Source organism: Rhinoderma darwinii, chromosome 1, assembly GCF_050947455.1.
Source record: "Rhinoderma darwinii isolate aRhiDar2 chromosome 1, aRhiDar2.hap1, whole genome shotgun sequence".
Classification (NCBI taxonomy): domain Eukaryota; kingdom Metazoa; phylum Chordata; class Amphibia; order Anura; family Rhinodermatidae; genus Rhinoderma; species Rhinoderma darwinii.
In genome coordinates this window covers 277,824,656-277,840,943 of record NC_134687.1, presented here as the reverse complement: position 1 = coordinate 277,840,943, position 16,288 = coordinate 277,824,656, and positions in this window count along the sequence as shown.

The window sequence follows — 16,288 nt, the reverse complement described above, 5'->3', positions numbered from 1 at the left end:
GTGAAAGCGCTCAGCTGAGCGCTTTGCACCTTTGGCTGTGATCAGCGCTCGCTGTCGGACTGAAGACGGCTCTCATAGAACGTGTATGTAATTAGTCTTCAGGAAGACGAGGAGCGCTGATCACAGCTGAAGGTGCAATGCGCTCAGCTGAGCACTTCTGCACCTACGTTTCAGCAACGATGGGGGTTTCAGTACCCGGGCCCCCACCAATCCAAACTTTTGATATGTCTCTGTGGCATATTAAAAGTTTGAAAGTGTAGTTACCCTTTAAATATAATACATTTTGAAGAAAAAAATAAATAGCCCGCAATGCTACTACTAATAATTTTGTTTTGGTACAAAAAAGCTGGCCTGGTTGTCCATTACAACCAATAATTTAGGTTGCTTTATGATTATAGGTAGAATTCTGATTATTGTAACTAACATTGTGACATCATCATAGGGCTTATAATTGTCTACGGTGTACATGATGGATGAAGTCCAGCAGAAACACGGCTGTACCCATGATCCTCGGTATACTTTTCTTCATGTGAGTACAATATTTCCTTTTTAGGCCCCGTTCACACAGAGTTTTTTTGGTGCGTACACGCGTTGGAATCTGCGCCAATAAACGGACAAAATCGCCCCCCTTTGATTGCAATGGGAGGCAGAGGCGTTTTTTTTCCCCGAATGTTCTCTATATGTTTGGATTCTACTGAAGAGACCAAAGATAAAATGTAAAGCCACTGCTGCAAGGTAAATATAGCACTACATACCGGCTGTTTAAACAAATAACTATCCATGTAAAGAATGGGCGCGCCAGATTCAGTGGAGCCAGCCAACCCCTACTGTGACGTCTATATGCCCTGATAGGCATATCCACAGGGGTTGTCTTGATGAGAGAACCTCTTTAAAATTAGGGAGCTGTGACCATTTGTTCCTGATAGTGGTAACCCAGTTGACCTAGGGTGTAGTAGCTGAGGGTGCAGAGGTAGCAGTTGCACCCGGGCACTCTTGCTTAAAGGGTGCAAAGAGACCCCTTTGAAAGATATAATACCATTAATATACATGGAACATGGTAGGTAGGGGGGCCCTGTTACACATTTTTGCATTGAGGCCCAGGAGCGTCAAGTTACACTTCTGTTCATGACATATGTCACAAAAAATTGACACAGTAAACAATACACGTACAAGCATAATACACTCCCAAAAACACAAACATAAGAAAAAGAAAGCAAAGCAAGGAATATATAATATTCTCTCACACCAAGTAATTTAACATTCACTCTTTTTTACAAAGATATAATAGAAAGCACACTCAAAATAGAACCTTTAAAACACGTAAAGGCTATGTACGCGTTTGAAGCCAATTTTCTTTTAATTTACTTAATGTTTTATTTGATTTTAACCAACTTTTACATTTGTTTTTTATAAAAACAATTCACTTTTTGAAATACAGCTTATATGTACTCTGGTTACATGGAAGCTGTATCCTGCCGTCAAAGCCAATTCCGTCAGGTCAGCAGGTTCGTGAATTTAGGTGTGATCATTATTAGCTGGATCCTACATGCCTCGACCAGGTTTCACCGGAGCCGTCAGTGCAGCTGACCTGTTGGAAAGGGCTTTGACGGCAGGATACAGCTTCTATGTATACAGGGTACATAGAAGATGCATCTCAGAAAGTAAAAAAAAAATGGATACTGTCAGTAATGATTGAACAGTTTTAGAGTGTGTTAGATACACAGCCGTTTGACAAGGGGAAAAGCAACACCCAGTTGTCAATTTATTAATACATTTCCAGTAGGAATAACAGAATAGCACAATATAGAGTCCTAAGAAAGGATGCTCCAAAATTGTTATTTAATGGGTAATACAAGTATTTGTTAAAATAGACATGTCAGGAGAACTGATAGGTCCTCTTCAATTATTATGTATTCTGTCAGTTACTGTATTCTCCTCTATAGTCTGCAGTGCAATATTACTATGCAGAGCATCAGTATAGAATTGGTATCTGACCAGTATATGGTCATTGTATGGCGGTATCATTGGTTATTTTGGTGTTTGTTTAGTGGTAGCATGCGCCTGTCCCTGACCGTGTGACTAGGCATTTCTATGTTTGCTTTTATTTTCCTTCTTGTGTTGATGATGTTGTTTACATATTTAAGTTATTGGCGAGGGGTGTGACCAAAGTAAAGCAATTGTTGCTGCTATTTTTCTGCAATATGCGGGTCACGGGGGCCATATTGTATGTGAGTAGGTGGGGTTTGTGTGCAAGTGCTGCTTTTTAGTTTTACTTTAGCCCTACGTATGATCATAATGGAATGACTGCTGAGAAGTGATCTCTACAGAACAGGGTGTCAGTCTATTATGAGGTTCAGTGGCCGGAGTGAAAACTGCAACATTTTTGGATTTTTTTTGATTATAGATAATTACATGTAAAATTTAAATAAAAAATCATCATCACCAAAAATTCTTTAAATATATGTTTAACTAAAAATTTGATAATGGGTCATTTTCGGATGATGCATTCCCTTTTAAGGGTTAAAATACTAGTATAAAGAAGTGTGTAGACATGTCATATAGTATTATGTAGCGGAGTGGGATCACAGGTAAAATTTGCTGGTTATGGATAGGTTCACACACAGCGTAAAACACTGCAGATTTTCATGCAAGGGATATCATTGTGGATCATCTGCAGCGTATTATAGTAGCAGCAGAGTGGATGAGATGCGAAAAAATTTGCCAAGAAACTGTTCATAAATTAACCTTTGGTGCTGTTCTTTCAATCCGCAGCCTGTGAATTTATGTTGCGGAATCGCTGCTCTTCTGTTGTAGGTTTTCCCCTTTGAATTCAATAGGGAGGTAAAACCCGCAACAAATAGGCAAATTTGGCGGTTTTTATGGTGGAAATGCTGCAAAAATGGCAAATCAAAAATAAAGTTTAAAAATAATAGAAAGCTTCATACTTAGCTCTGGGCATTGTGATAGCGGTGCGATCCTCTGTTCTATGTGCAGAACGGCCTCCTGGGATGACGTTTTATCCCATGTGATTGCTGCAGCATCGTCCCAGGAGGCCGAGCTGTACTCAGATATTCAGAGCAGAGGGACGCAGGGTCGGACTGGCCCACCAGAGGATCCTATGGTGGGTCCAAAAGGTCTAGCAGAGGACAACCCAATTTGGATATGACTTTGGAGATAACCATTTGCCAACTAGGGTCTATTTCTTATCAACTGATTAACACATTACCTATTAGATCTTATTGATCATATGTTCTGTATGTGCAATGATAACAAAGATTATTATAAAATTAATTGTGGACATGCTAATTTACTGTATAGATGGAGAGTGGGTCCTTGAGATTTTTTCCTGGTGGGCCCAAGGTATCCCAGTCTGACGTGTCGCTTTGACAATGGAAAACCTGATCAGTATTAACTTTTTTATAGAACTATTTCTAGCAGTGGAGAGTCCGCCTAAAAAACTGCACCACAATTCGGTGCAGATTTTCAAAATTTGGTGCAATTTTGCACGCGCCCATAGACTTCTATGGGTGAGTCTGTGCTGCAATTGTGGACAGAAATAGGACATGTTCTACATTTTCTACATGTTCTACATTTTGCGGATCAATTCTATGGCCCAGACAGACATCCGTATAAATACGGGAATGTGTCCACGGCCTATAAAAATGAATGTGTCCGCGGATAGAAACTACAGTCATGTGCATGGGGGCTCATTTAGGGGTTGTGCTCAGAGACAAATATATGCTACTTATGGCTTCTTGAGGCTTCTAGTCAGGATGGGGTGGTCTGTGCATCCTCTTGCATGGTAGGACTTGAGGTGGGATCTCTAGTTTGGCTCCTCAGAAGATATCACAGAAAGGGTTGAATTTCCACTTAAAAATAAATTTTGTTTTATCAGAAACTAGGCACGCTAACATCTCTTTACTGATCCAATACATCTATAGCATATACCAGGAACGTATTATCACACCTCTTTCTTGTTTTTTTTCTAGGTGCCTATTTGAAAGTGAAAAGAAGCAAGATATGGAATCCTCCAGTCAGCGGCAATAGAGGAATCAGAGGCCTGGTAAATAATATTATTATTAATTATTGATAATTATCAGGCTAGTTTCTAGCTCTGGAATTTCAGAGGTGTGGTAATAGCTTCCTGGTATATAAGAATACATGTCTAGTAGTACATATATTTGCTATAGATATTTAAGGGCATTGTAAATGAATTAGTGTTTTTCACATTAGACATTCCAACATACACATTCATCACTATCTCCACTTCCCCAATGGGAAATTTTTGCTGTCATGTTGTTATAAGGACTTTGTATCTTTCATGGGGGCACTGTGTCTGGAATTAGGGACAGTGCAGACTGTTATGAAGTTATTGTGAATGGCATGGAAAGGATTGAGGTAATTGTGGGCATTTGTGAGTGGTAAAAAGGGTTATTTGTAGTCAATGTTCCCTCTAAGTCTTGGGAGCTCCTGAGCGGGGCAGTTAAGGGGCAGGGCGAGTCTCCATCAATGGTGGGCGATCTGATGACCAAAAGTAATACCCACAGTAAACGCTAATATAGCGACTAAATAAGAAAATAAGAAAACTTATGTTAAATTAGTTTTAATTACTTTTTAAAATACTATAATATTACAAGTCCAGCAATAAAAAAGATCGTTATAGACACCAACTATAGGCATCAATGAAAGGATCACTGCCACTATAAATAGCGCCACACAGACCCCTTGTAGATAGCGCCACACAGACCCCCATGTAGATAGCGCCACACAAACCCTCCTGTAGATAGCGCCACACAGACCGCCCCGTAGATAGCGCCACACAGACCGCCCCGTAGATAGCGCCACACAGACCGCCCCGTAGATAGCGCCACACAGACCCCGCTGTAGATAGCGTCACACAGACCCCCTGTAGATAGAGCCAGACAGACCCCCCAGTAGATAGCGCCACTCAGACCCCCCTGTAGAGAGCGCCACACAGACCCCCATGTAGAAAGCGCCCTACACCACCCAGTAAATAGCGCCACACAGACCTCCCTGTAGATAGCGCCACACAGACCCCCCAGTAGATAGCGCCACACAGACCCCCCTGTCGATATTGACACACAGCCCCATGTAGATACTACCCTATTTTGATACTGTATGTACTGCCACATAGCCCCCCTTGTATATACTGCAACACAGCCCCCCTTGTATATAGTGCCACATAGCCCTCCTTGTATATACTTCCACACAGCCCCCCTTGTATATACTGCCACACAGCTCCCCTTGTATATACTGCCACACAGACCCCCGTATATACTGCCACACAACCCCTTGTATATACTGCCACACAGCCCCCCTTGTATATACTGCCACACAGCCCCCCTTGTATATACTGCCACACAGCCCCCCTTGCATATACTGCCACACAGCCCCCCTTGTATATACTGCCACACAAACCCTCGTATATACTGCCACACAGACCCCCGTATATGCTGCCAGACAGCCCCCCCTTGTATATACTGCTACACACAGCCCCCCCTTGTAGATTGTCACACACAGTACCCCTTGTAGATAGCCACACATAACCCCCCCTTGTAGATAGCCACACATAACCCCCCCCTTGTAGATAGCCACACACAAACCGCCCTGTAGATCACCACACAGACCGCCCCGTAGATAGCGCCACACAGACCGCCCGTAGATAGCGCCACACAGACCGCCCCGTAGATAGCGCCACACAGACCGCCCCGGAGATAGCGCCACACAGACCGCCCCGGAGATAGCGCCACACAGACCGCCCCGGAGATAGCGCCACACAGACCGCCCCGGAGATAGCGCCACACAGACCGCCCCGGAGATAGCGCCACACAGACCGCCCCGGAGATAGCGCCACACAGACCGCCCCGGAGATAGCGCCACACAGACCGCCCCGGAGATAGCGCCACACAGACCCCCTTATAGATAACGCCACACAGAGCCCCCATGTAGATAGCGGCACACAGTGCCACACAGCCCCATGTAGATACTACCCTATGTTGATACTGTATATACTGCAACATAGCCCCCCTTTTATATACTGCCACACAGCCCCCCTTGTATATACTGCCACACAGCCCTCCTTGTATATACTGCCACACAGCCCCCCTTGTATATACTGCCACACAATCCCCCGTATATACTGCCACACAGACCCCCGTACATAAGAGAATAAAAAAACTTATGTTAAATTAGTTTTAATTACTTTTTTAAATACTATAATATTACAAGTCCAGCAGTAAAGTAGACCGTTGTGCATGTCATCGTGGGCATAGTGGCTCTTATGAGGGCATTGTTGTTTGAATAGGAGCCATTGTGGCGGGCATTGGAATATTTGGATAAGGCATATAGCGGGTGCCATTGTGGCTTTCATTAGGGGCATTTTTTGTAGAATAGGGCAATCTAGTTGGCATAGGGCCATTAATAGCATTGTGACAGGCATGGAGAGCATTGTGTCTGTCATTTCTGCATTGTCATGGCAAAAGGGGAATTGAGAGCATTTTGCTGTAATGGAGACATTGTGGCTGGGTTAAGGGACAATGTGGCGGTCATGGGGGCATATTGGCTCTTATTGGAGCATTGTGGCTGGCACGTGGGCATTTCAGCTGCCATGGTATGAATTCTGGCTGGCATAGAGACTTTGTAGTAGTCGTGGGGGCATTGTGGTTTTCAAAGGAGGCATTTAGGGCATTGTGGTTGATATGGAGTGCAATGTGGACATTGTGGGGGCATTGGTGATAGAATTGAGAACTTTGTGGCTGTTCTCGACAAATTTGTAATTGCCACTGAAGGCATTGTAGCTCGCGTATGAAGAATTTGGGGATTGTGGCATTCATGGGGGCATTGTGGATTTTAGGTTAGCATTGTGGCTGTTAAAGTGGACAATGAGTGCATTGTGGTTGTAATAGGGCATATTGCTTGTCATGGTTGTTTTGATGTTAGCTAAGCGAGCATTGGGGGCAATGTGGCTGGCATAGTGGGCATTCAAATCATTGTGGTTGTTATGGGGCATTGTGTCTGGGATAAAGGACATTGTGGCTATTGCAGCGGTCATGGCTGCATTTTGGCTGGGAAAAGGGAAATTGTTGAATTCATGGGCGCAATTTAGCTGGCATTTAGAGCACTGTGGCTAGCATGGAAGACAATTTAGCAGTCGTGGGGGCATTGGGGCTGGCATAAGAGGCATTGGCAGCATTGTGGCTGTGTTAAAGTACATGGTTGCTCACATATCAGCATTGTGGCTGCTACCATTAGGACTAGTGACTGCATTGCGGCTGTTTGGCTAAAATAGTGGCATGATTACTTTTTTGACGGTCATGGGGCATTGTAGTTCTCATAGGGCCATTGAAACCATTGTGGTTGTGATGGTGGTATTGCAGTGTGCTTAGGCGGCATTGAGGGCAATGTGGCTTGCTTAAGGGGTGTTGGTTGGCATTGTGACTGGCATGGAGGAAGTTCTTTCTAACGTTGGGGACATTTTGACTGGGATAAGGGACATAGCAGGTATCATGAGGGCATTGTGGCGTTTATTGGGGTATTGTGGCTGGCATGGAGGGCACTACGGTTGTCATGTGGGGATTTTGGTTGGCTGAGATGGTATTGAGGGTATGGTGACTTGCATAGGGGCATTGATGACTTTGTGGTTGTCATGCGGGGCAAATGTGGCTGGCACTGAGGACTTTGTGGATGGCATTAGAGCCATTTAGATACTGTGGGACAATGTAGCTGTAATAGGTGCATTTTGGCTGCCATTGGAAAATTGTGGCTGTCATGACTTGTTAATTTAGAGTTTGTGTGAGAAGGGTTTACTATTTTTGTTATGAGTGGAGCAGTATAGTTGATGTTTGCCCTTTTCTTTGCCTCTGTAGTGATTTGGCCAGATGTTGCAAGTCAGTGTCCAGCTATTTTCACTACTAGTGATATCACTTTGTGTCGTAACTTGGCGCATGTGATGTCTATATTGAATGTGTGATATTTTACCTGATGGATGATATTATCTATGCTGTGTCCTTTCTAGGGCACATTTAGGCCCATGTCATACATGAGTTGTAAATGCTCCACTGAATAGTTTTCTGTTTTATTCAAGTGTGAAGGAGAGTGTTGTTTCTTCTTGGCATCTGATAATTGGTGTAATTGGTGAGTAATTTAGGAGTTGTGGTTATAGACAACTATATTCTTCTTGTGGCTTCTAGTCAGGATGGCGTGATCGGTGCATTCTCTTGCATAGGAAGACTTGAAGTGGGATTTCTAGTTTGACTCCTCAGAATGTATCCCAGAAAGGCTTTAATTGCCCCTTAATTTTTGGGGGTTTTATCAGAAACTAGGCACACTAACATCTCTTTACTGTTTCCAATACATCTATAGCATATACCAGGAACGTATTGGCAAAAGCAGAATTAAGGGCATTGTGGCTGGCATGGAGGGCACTGTGGCTTTAATGGAGATATTTTGGCTGGGATAAAGTGCATTGTGGGTGTCATGGGAGCATTGTGACTGGCATTTGGACATTGTTGCTTGAATGGGAGGCATTGTGGTTGGCATGTGAACTTTGTGGTGATCATTGAGGTATGCAAAGGAGGCATTAAGGGCATTGTGGCTCATATGAAGGGCAACATGGCCTTTGTGGGGGCATTGTGTCAGGCATAGGTAGAATTAAGACAAGAAATAGTAAGGATGCACTCCAATCCGTTGGTGCTATTTAGGTTCGGGTTGTACCCCACTAATAGATATATAGAATAACCTAAAAGCACTCCAAAGACATATGGTTGTATTGATTCCAAGGAAGAATTTTTTATTTTTCATTCATTCCACATGGTCTAATATTTGTACAGAACAGAAAAAATTATTTATGCAAGCGATAGGCATTTAATGACGTTTCGGCCCAACCAAGGCCTTTCTCACATTCGCTTCATATAGTCTCGGAGAGGTATAGAATTACGATGGCGTCTGCCAGACGCTCCCAGGTGTGGTTGTAGCTCAACAAATTTTATATTGGCACTGAGGGCAGTGTGGCTCGCATATGAGGCATTTAAAGATTGTGGCTGCCATGGGGGATTGTGACTGTCATGGAGGCATTGTGGAATTTAGGTGAGCGTTGTCGCTGGTAAAGTGGACAATGGAGGCATTGGAGTTGCCATGGGGGCATAGGAGTTACCATGGGGTTTTGGGGGTTGCCATGGGGGCATTGTGGTTGTCATGGTTGTATTGATGTTGACTTAAGGAGCACTGATGGCAATGTGGCTGTTATAGGGGGCATTGAAAGCATTGAGGCTGTTATGGGACAATGTGGCTGGGATAATGGGATAAGCGACGCTGTGGATGTAGCCTTCATGGCAGCATTTTGGCTGGGATAAGATACATTTATTTTATGGGGGAAATTTAGCTAGCATTTAGAGCATTGTTGCTGGTGTGGGGGAGAATATGGTGGTCATCGGTGTATTGGGCCTGGCATAAGAGGCATTGGCAGCGATAAAGTACATTAGGGCTGCTGGCATAAGGGCCATTGACAACATTTTGGCTGTTATGGCGGCATGTCGGCTGAAATAATAGACATAATGGGTGTCATGGGGCCTTGTGTCTAGAATTATGGGTGTCAAGAGAGCATAGTGGCTGGTATAAGTGCTATTGCAGGTGTCATGGGATCATTGTGACTGTTATGGGGTTATAGTAGCTTTCATGAAGGCAATTAGGCTGGCATAGATGATTTTTTTGACTGCTGTGGGGTATTGTGGTAGTCATAGGGAGCATTAAGGGCATTGTTGTCATGGTTGTAAAGCGGTGGCTTAGGGGCAGTGAGGTCGATGGAACTGGTATGGACAGTATTGAAATTGACATGGGGCATTGTGGTCGAGATAAGGAACATTGGTAATTTGGTGGTGATTTCTTGCTTTCATGGGGCTTTTGTGGCTGTCATTGGGGCATTGTGGTATGTTGGTATATGGGGCAAATTAGGGCATTGTGACTTGCATTGATAGCATTGTAGTTGCCTTGGTGGCATTGCATCTTTCATTTGGGTGTTGTGCCAATTATAAGGAGCATTGATATATTTTATCTGTCTCGTGGGGGCATTGTAAATGGGATAAGGTACGTTGTAGACGTTATTGTAACTGTTATATGAGGCATTGTTGCTCACATAGAGAGCATTGAGGTATTTATGTGGGCATTGTGTCTGGTAAACTGGACAATAAGGGCATTGTAGTTGTCATGGGGTCATAGTATCTGTTATGGGCACTGTGGGTGCCGTATGGTTATTGACGCATTGTGAGTTTCATATGGGTACTGTGAATGGGATTATAAACATTGTGGCTGTCATGAGGGCGTTTTTGAGGAGATAAGGAATATTGCAGATGGGGTTTAGTAAATTTCATGGAGTCATTGTGGCTGGCAAGATGACTTTTTTGACTGTCATAGGGCATTATAGTTGTCATAGGGGCACTGAGGCCATTGTGGTTGTCATGGTTTTATTGCGTTTGGCTAAGGGGCCATTGAGGGCAATGTGTCTGGAATAAGGGGAATTTTGAGAGGTATAAAGGATACTGGGGACATTGTAGCTGTAATGGGGGCATTTTGGTTTGGATATGGGATATTGGTGAATTCATATAAGCATGTTGTCTGCAATGGGGTACTTTGACTGTCATGGTGTTTTTGTGGTTAGTTAGCATTGTGTCTGGCATGGATGAAATTGTGGCTAACATTGGGCGCATTTTAACTGGGATAAGGGACATAGCAGGGGTCATGAGGGCATTGTGTCTGGCAGGTGTCATGGCTAGCATGGGGATTTGTATCTGTCATGTGCTAGTTGGCAAAGGGGGAAGTGAGCGCATTGTTGCTTTTTATTGCAGCATAGTGGCTCGTAAAGGGATATTGCCAGTTTTTAAATACCACTTGGGCATAGGGGCTGGCTTAAAGGGCATTGATTATTGCATGGAAGAGAGTTGATTGTGACTTAAAAGGAGGCAATATGGCTGGCATAAGGCATAGTGGCTCTTATAAGAACCTGGTGGCTGGCATGGGGCATAGTAAATGGCATAAGGTACTTTGTGGGTGTTATGGGGGCATTATGGCTGGCCTGAAGAGCATTGTGGTTTTTTTGGGGGTATTGTGGCTGGTATAGAGGGCACTCTGGTTGTCATGTGGGAATTTTGGTTGGCCTAGCAGGTATTGTGGCTTGCATAGGGTTCATTAAAGGCATTGTGATTGTCATGGGGAAAGGTGGTTGGCACTGAGGACTTTGTGGCAGGTACTGCAGCTTTTTAGGTATTGTTGTTCTCAAACGGGCATTGTGCTGTGATTGGAACATTGTGACTGTCGTGACTTCTTAATTCAGGAGAGCAAAGAAGAAAAAATAACTTTACTCAAAAGGGTTTTTGTTCCAGGAGGCATAAGTTAAGTGAGAAATGGTTACTTATACTTTTGGGTAAAAGTATGTTTTCAGTCTTTTGTGGGGCTAATAAATGTTGATAAAATTACTCTTGAAAGTATTATCATTACGTAAAGTAGGTGTGATAGAAATAATTCACACAGTTTTGATAATAAAATGATTTTGAGTTGGATTTCCCTGGTCAGGTTGTGTTTGGTTGTGGTTTGCAAAAGGTTTTTTTTTTTCGATCGTAATTGTTCTTGTAGGATATTCTTGAGAATGTGATTGGTGAGTGTCACGGACACTGGGTTTGTGGACCCACTAGGCCGCTCCGCTGTAACGGGGCGGCAGCTGACCAGGTCACAGTCTATGCGAAAGTAAAATGGCAGACTGTAATGCTTGGGTACCTGAAATAGTCCGGGCGGTGGCTATGGCTTCAGCACGGTTGGAGGCAGGTGCGGCAAGTGGCGCCAGACGTGGCGGGCAGTATCCGATGAGCGGTAGACACTTGACGTGGCAGATGGCACTTGACGTGGCAGATGGCATTTGACGTGGCAGATGGCACTTGACGTGGCAGATGGCACTTGACGTGGCAGAAGGCACTTGACGTGGAAGATGGCACTTGACGTGGCAGAAGGCACTAGAACGCGGGTAGGCACAGGAACAATACGGAATACAGGAACGGTAACATGCCACGGGTAACAGCTGGAACGGGAGACACTAAGGGACCATTTGCGAGACAGACTGGGAAAGACTAACAACGCTCAGGCAAGGATTAGAAGGCCAGGGGCCTTCTTATAGACCAGGAAATCGTGGCAGTTGATGATGATGACGATCCTAATTGCGCGCGCTGGCCCTTTAAGGCCGGGCGCGAGCGTGCGCGCGCACCCTACGGGACCCAGCCGGACGGAGCGGAAGTGAGCGCTACAGTGAGTAAATTAGGGAATGTGGTCAGAGACATTTCTATGCTACTTGTGGCTTCTAGTCAGGATGGGGTGGACGGTGCAGATTCTTGGATAGGAATTCTTCAGGTGGGATCTCTAGTTTGGCTCATCAGAAGGTATCCCAGAAAGGGTTCAATTGCCCTTTAATAAATACTTTTGTTTTATGAGAAACTAGGCACACTAACATCTCTTTACTGATCCAATACATCTATAGCATATACCAGGAACGTATTATCACACCTCTTTTTTTTTTTTTTTTCTAGGTGTCTATTTGAAAGTGAAAAGAAGCAAGATATGGAATCCTCCAGTCAGCGGCAATAGAGGAATCAGAGAACTGGTAATTAATATTATTATTAATTACTGATAATTATCAGGCTAGTTTCTAGCTCTGGACTTTCAGAGGTGTGGTAATACCTTCCTAGTATATAAGAATACATGTCTAGTAGTACATATATTGGCTACAGATATTTCAGGGCATTGTAAATGCCTTTGCATTCTGCACATGGATTCACTGCATTAACATTCCAACATACACATTCATCACCATCTCCCCTTTCCCAATTGGAAATTTTTGCTGTCATGTGGGCATTGTGGCAGGTATGGAGGGCCCTGTGGCCGGCATTGAGAGAAATGAGGTAACTGTGGCTGTCATGGGGCATTATGACTGGCAAAAGCAGAAATGAGGGCATTTTGGCTGGCATAGAGGACATTTTGGCTGTCATGGAGATATTGTGGCCGGGATAAGGGACATTGTGGGTAAAATGGGTTCAAAGTGGCTCTTATGGGAGTATTATGGCTTGCATTTAGGCATTGTTGCTTGAATGGGAGCCATTATGGCTGGCGTTGGAGCATTCCAGATGGAATAAGGCATATAGCGGGTGTCATGTGGGCATTGTGGCTTAAATTAGCGGCATTATGGTTAGAACAAGGCCATTCTAGTTTGCATAGGCTAATAATGGCATTGTGACTGGCATGGAGGGCATTGTGGCTGACATGTGCCATCATTGCTGGCATAGGGATTTGTGACTGTCATGTGGACATTGTGGTTGACAAAGAGGAAATGAGTACATTGTAGCTGGCATGAAGGGCTTTGTTTTTAGGCAAATGAGAGCATTTTGTCTGTCATATGGGCATTGATTATATATAGCTGTCAGTGTGTCCTTGTGGTTGGCATAAGGGGCATTGGCAGCATTGTTACTGGCTGTTATGGCGGCATATTGACTGGAATAATAGACATATCGGGTGTTATTGTGGCTGGCATGGGGGCTTTGTGGTTGTCATGTTGTCATTGTTTTTGGACAAGGGTGAAGTGAGGGTGTTGTGACTGGCATGGATGGTGTTGTGTCTCGCAAAAGGGGATGTGAGGACATTTTGGCTGTCATGGAGGCAATATGGTTGGTATACGGGCATTGGAGGTTTGTGGTTGTCGTTTTGGCAATGTGGCTGGCATAAGGGGTATTGTTTCCGGGATTAAGTACATTGTATCTGGCATTGTGGTTGGAATGTGGAATTATTGCTGGCATGAGGGCTTTGTGGTTGCCTTGAGGATATTGTGGTTGGCTAAAAGGAAATTAAGGGCATTCTGGCTGGCATGGAGGTCATTGTAACTGGCAAAGGAGGAAGTGAGGGCATTTTGGTTATAGTGGGGATTCGTGGCTGGCATAAGGGCATTAAAGGCTTTTGCTGGTCAAAGAGGCATTGTGGCGAGCATAAGGTGCATTGACAGCATTGTTGCTTTAATAAAGTACATTGTGGCTGGCATGGGGGATTTGTGACTGGGAAAATGGATATAGCTGTTGTCATTTTGGCATTGTAGATTGCACAGGGGCATTGTGGGTGGTATGGAGACTTTCCTTTTGGAAAGGTGGCGATGAGGCATTCTGGCTGGCATGTATTTAATTGTGGCTGTAATAAGGACATAGTGGCTGAGATAAGAGATATTGTGGTTGTCATGGTGGCATATTGGCTATTATGGTCAGCATTGTGACTGGAAAATATGATTTTTTGCTGGCATGGAGCACTATAGCTGGTAGAAAGGATATGATGGCCTTCATGGGGCAATGAGACTGATTAGAGGATCATTAAGCTTATTGCAGTTGTCTTTGAGGAATTCTAATTCAGTGTGGCTGTCATGGGGGAATTTTAATAGTTATGAAGGTATTAGGGCTGGCATGGAGGGCATTGAGGTATTTATGTGGGCATTGTGGCTGGTAAAATGGGCAATGAGAGCATTGTAGTTGTCATTGGGGCATTTTGGCCATTGTAGGGCAATAGTTTCTGTCATGGGCACTGTGGCTCTCATGTGGGCTTTATTGTGAGTTTCATGGGGTATTGTGACTGGGATTACGAACATTGTGGATGTCATGAGGGCATTTTGAGGAGATAAGGAATATTGCAGATGGGGGTTTAGTAAATTTCATGGAGTCATTGTGGCTGGCAAGATGACTTTTTTGACTGTCATAGGGCATTATAGTTGTCATAGGGGCACTGAGGCCATTGTGGTTGTCATGGTTTTATTGCGGTTGGCTAAGGGGGCATTGAGGGCAATGTGTCTGGAATAAGGGGAATTGTGAGAGGTATAAAGGATACTGGGGACATTGTAGCTGTAATGGGGGCATTTTGGTTTGGATATGGGATAGTGGTGATTTCATATAAGCATGTTGTCTGCCACGGGGTACTTTGACTGTCATGGTGTTTTTGTGGTTAGTTAGCATTGTGTCTGGCATGGATGAAATTGTGGCTAACATTGGGGGCATTTTAACTGGGATAAGGGACATAGCAGGGGTCATGAGGGCATTGTGTCTGGCAGGTGTCATGGCTAGCATGGGGATTTGTATCTGTCATGTGCTAGTTGGCAAAGGGGGAAGTGAGCGCATTGTTGCTTTTTATTGCAGCATAGTGGCTCGTAAAGGGATATTGCCAGTTTTTAAATACCACTTGGGCATAGGGGCTGGCTTAAAGGGCATTGATTATTGCATGGAAGAGAGTTGATTGTGACTTAAAAGGAGGCAATATGGCTGGCATAAGGCATAGTGGCTCTTATAAGAACCTGGTGGCTGGCATGGGGAATAGTAAATGGCATAAGGTACTTTGTGGGTGTTATGGGGGCATTATGTCTGGCCTGAAGAGCATTGTGGCTTTTTTTGGGGTATTGTGGCTGGTATAGAGGGCACTCTGGTTGTCATGTGGGAATTTTGGTTGGCCTAGCAGGTATTGTGGCTTGCATAGGGTTCATTAAAGGCATTGTGATTGTCATGGGGAAAGGTGGTTGGCACTGAGGACTTTGTGGCAGGTACTGCAGCTTTTTAGGTATTGTTGTTCTCAAACGGGCATTGTGCTGTAATTGGAACATTGTGACTGTCGTGACTTCTTAATTCAGGAGAGCAAAGAAGAAAAAATAACTTTACTCAAAAGGGTTTTTGTTCCAGGAGGCATAAGTTAAGTGAGAAATGGTTACTTATACTTTTGGGTAAAAGTATGTTTTCAATCTTTTGTGGGGCTAATAAATGTTGATAAAATTACTCTTGAAAGTATTATCATTACGTAAAGTAGGTGTGATAGAAATAATTCACACAGTTTTGATAATAAAATGATTTTGAGTTGGATTTCCCTGGTCAGGTTGTGTTTGGTTGTGGTTTGCAAAAGGTTTTTTTTTTTCGATAGTAATTGTTCTTGTAGGATATTCTTGAGAATGTGATTGGTGAGTGTCACGGACACTGGGTTTGTGGACCCACTAGGCCGCTCCGCTGTAGCGGGGCGGCAGCTGACCAGGTCACAGTCTATGCGAAAGTAAAATGGCAGACTGTAATGCTTGGGTACCTGAAATAGTCTGGGCGGTGGCTGTGGCTTCAGCACGGTTGGAGTCAGGTGCGGCAAGTGGCGCCAGACGTGGCGGGCAGTATCCGATGAGCGGTAGACACTTGACGTGGCAGATGGCATTTGACGTGGCAGATGGCACTTGACGTGG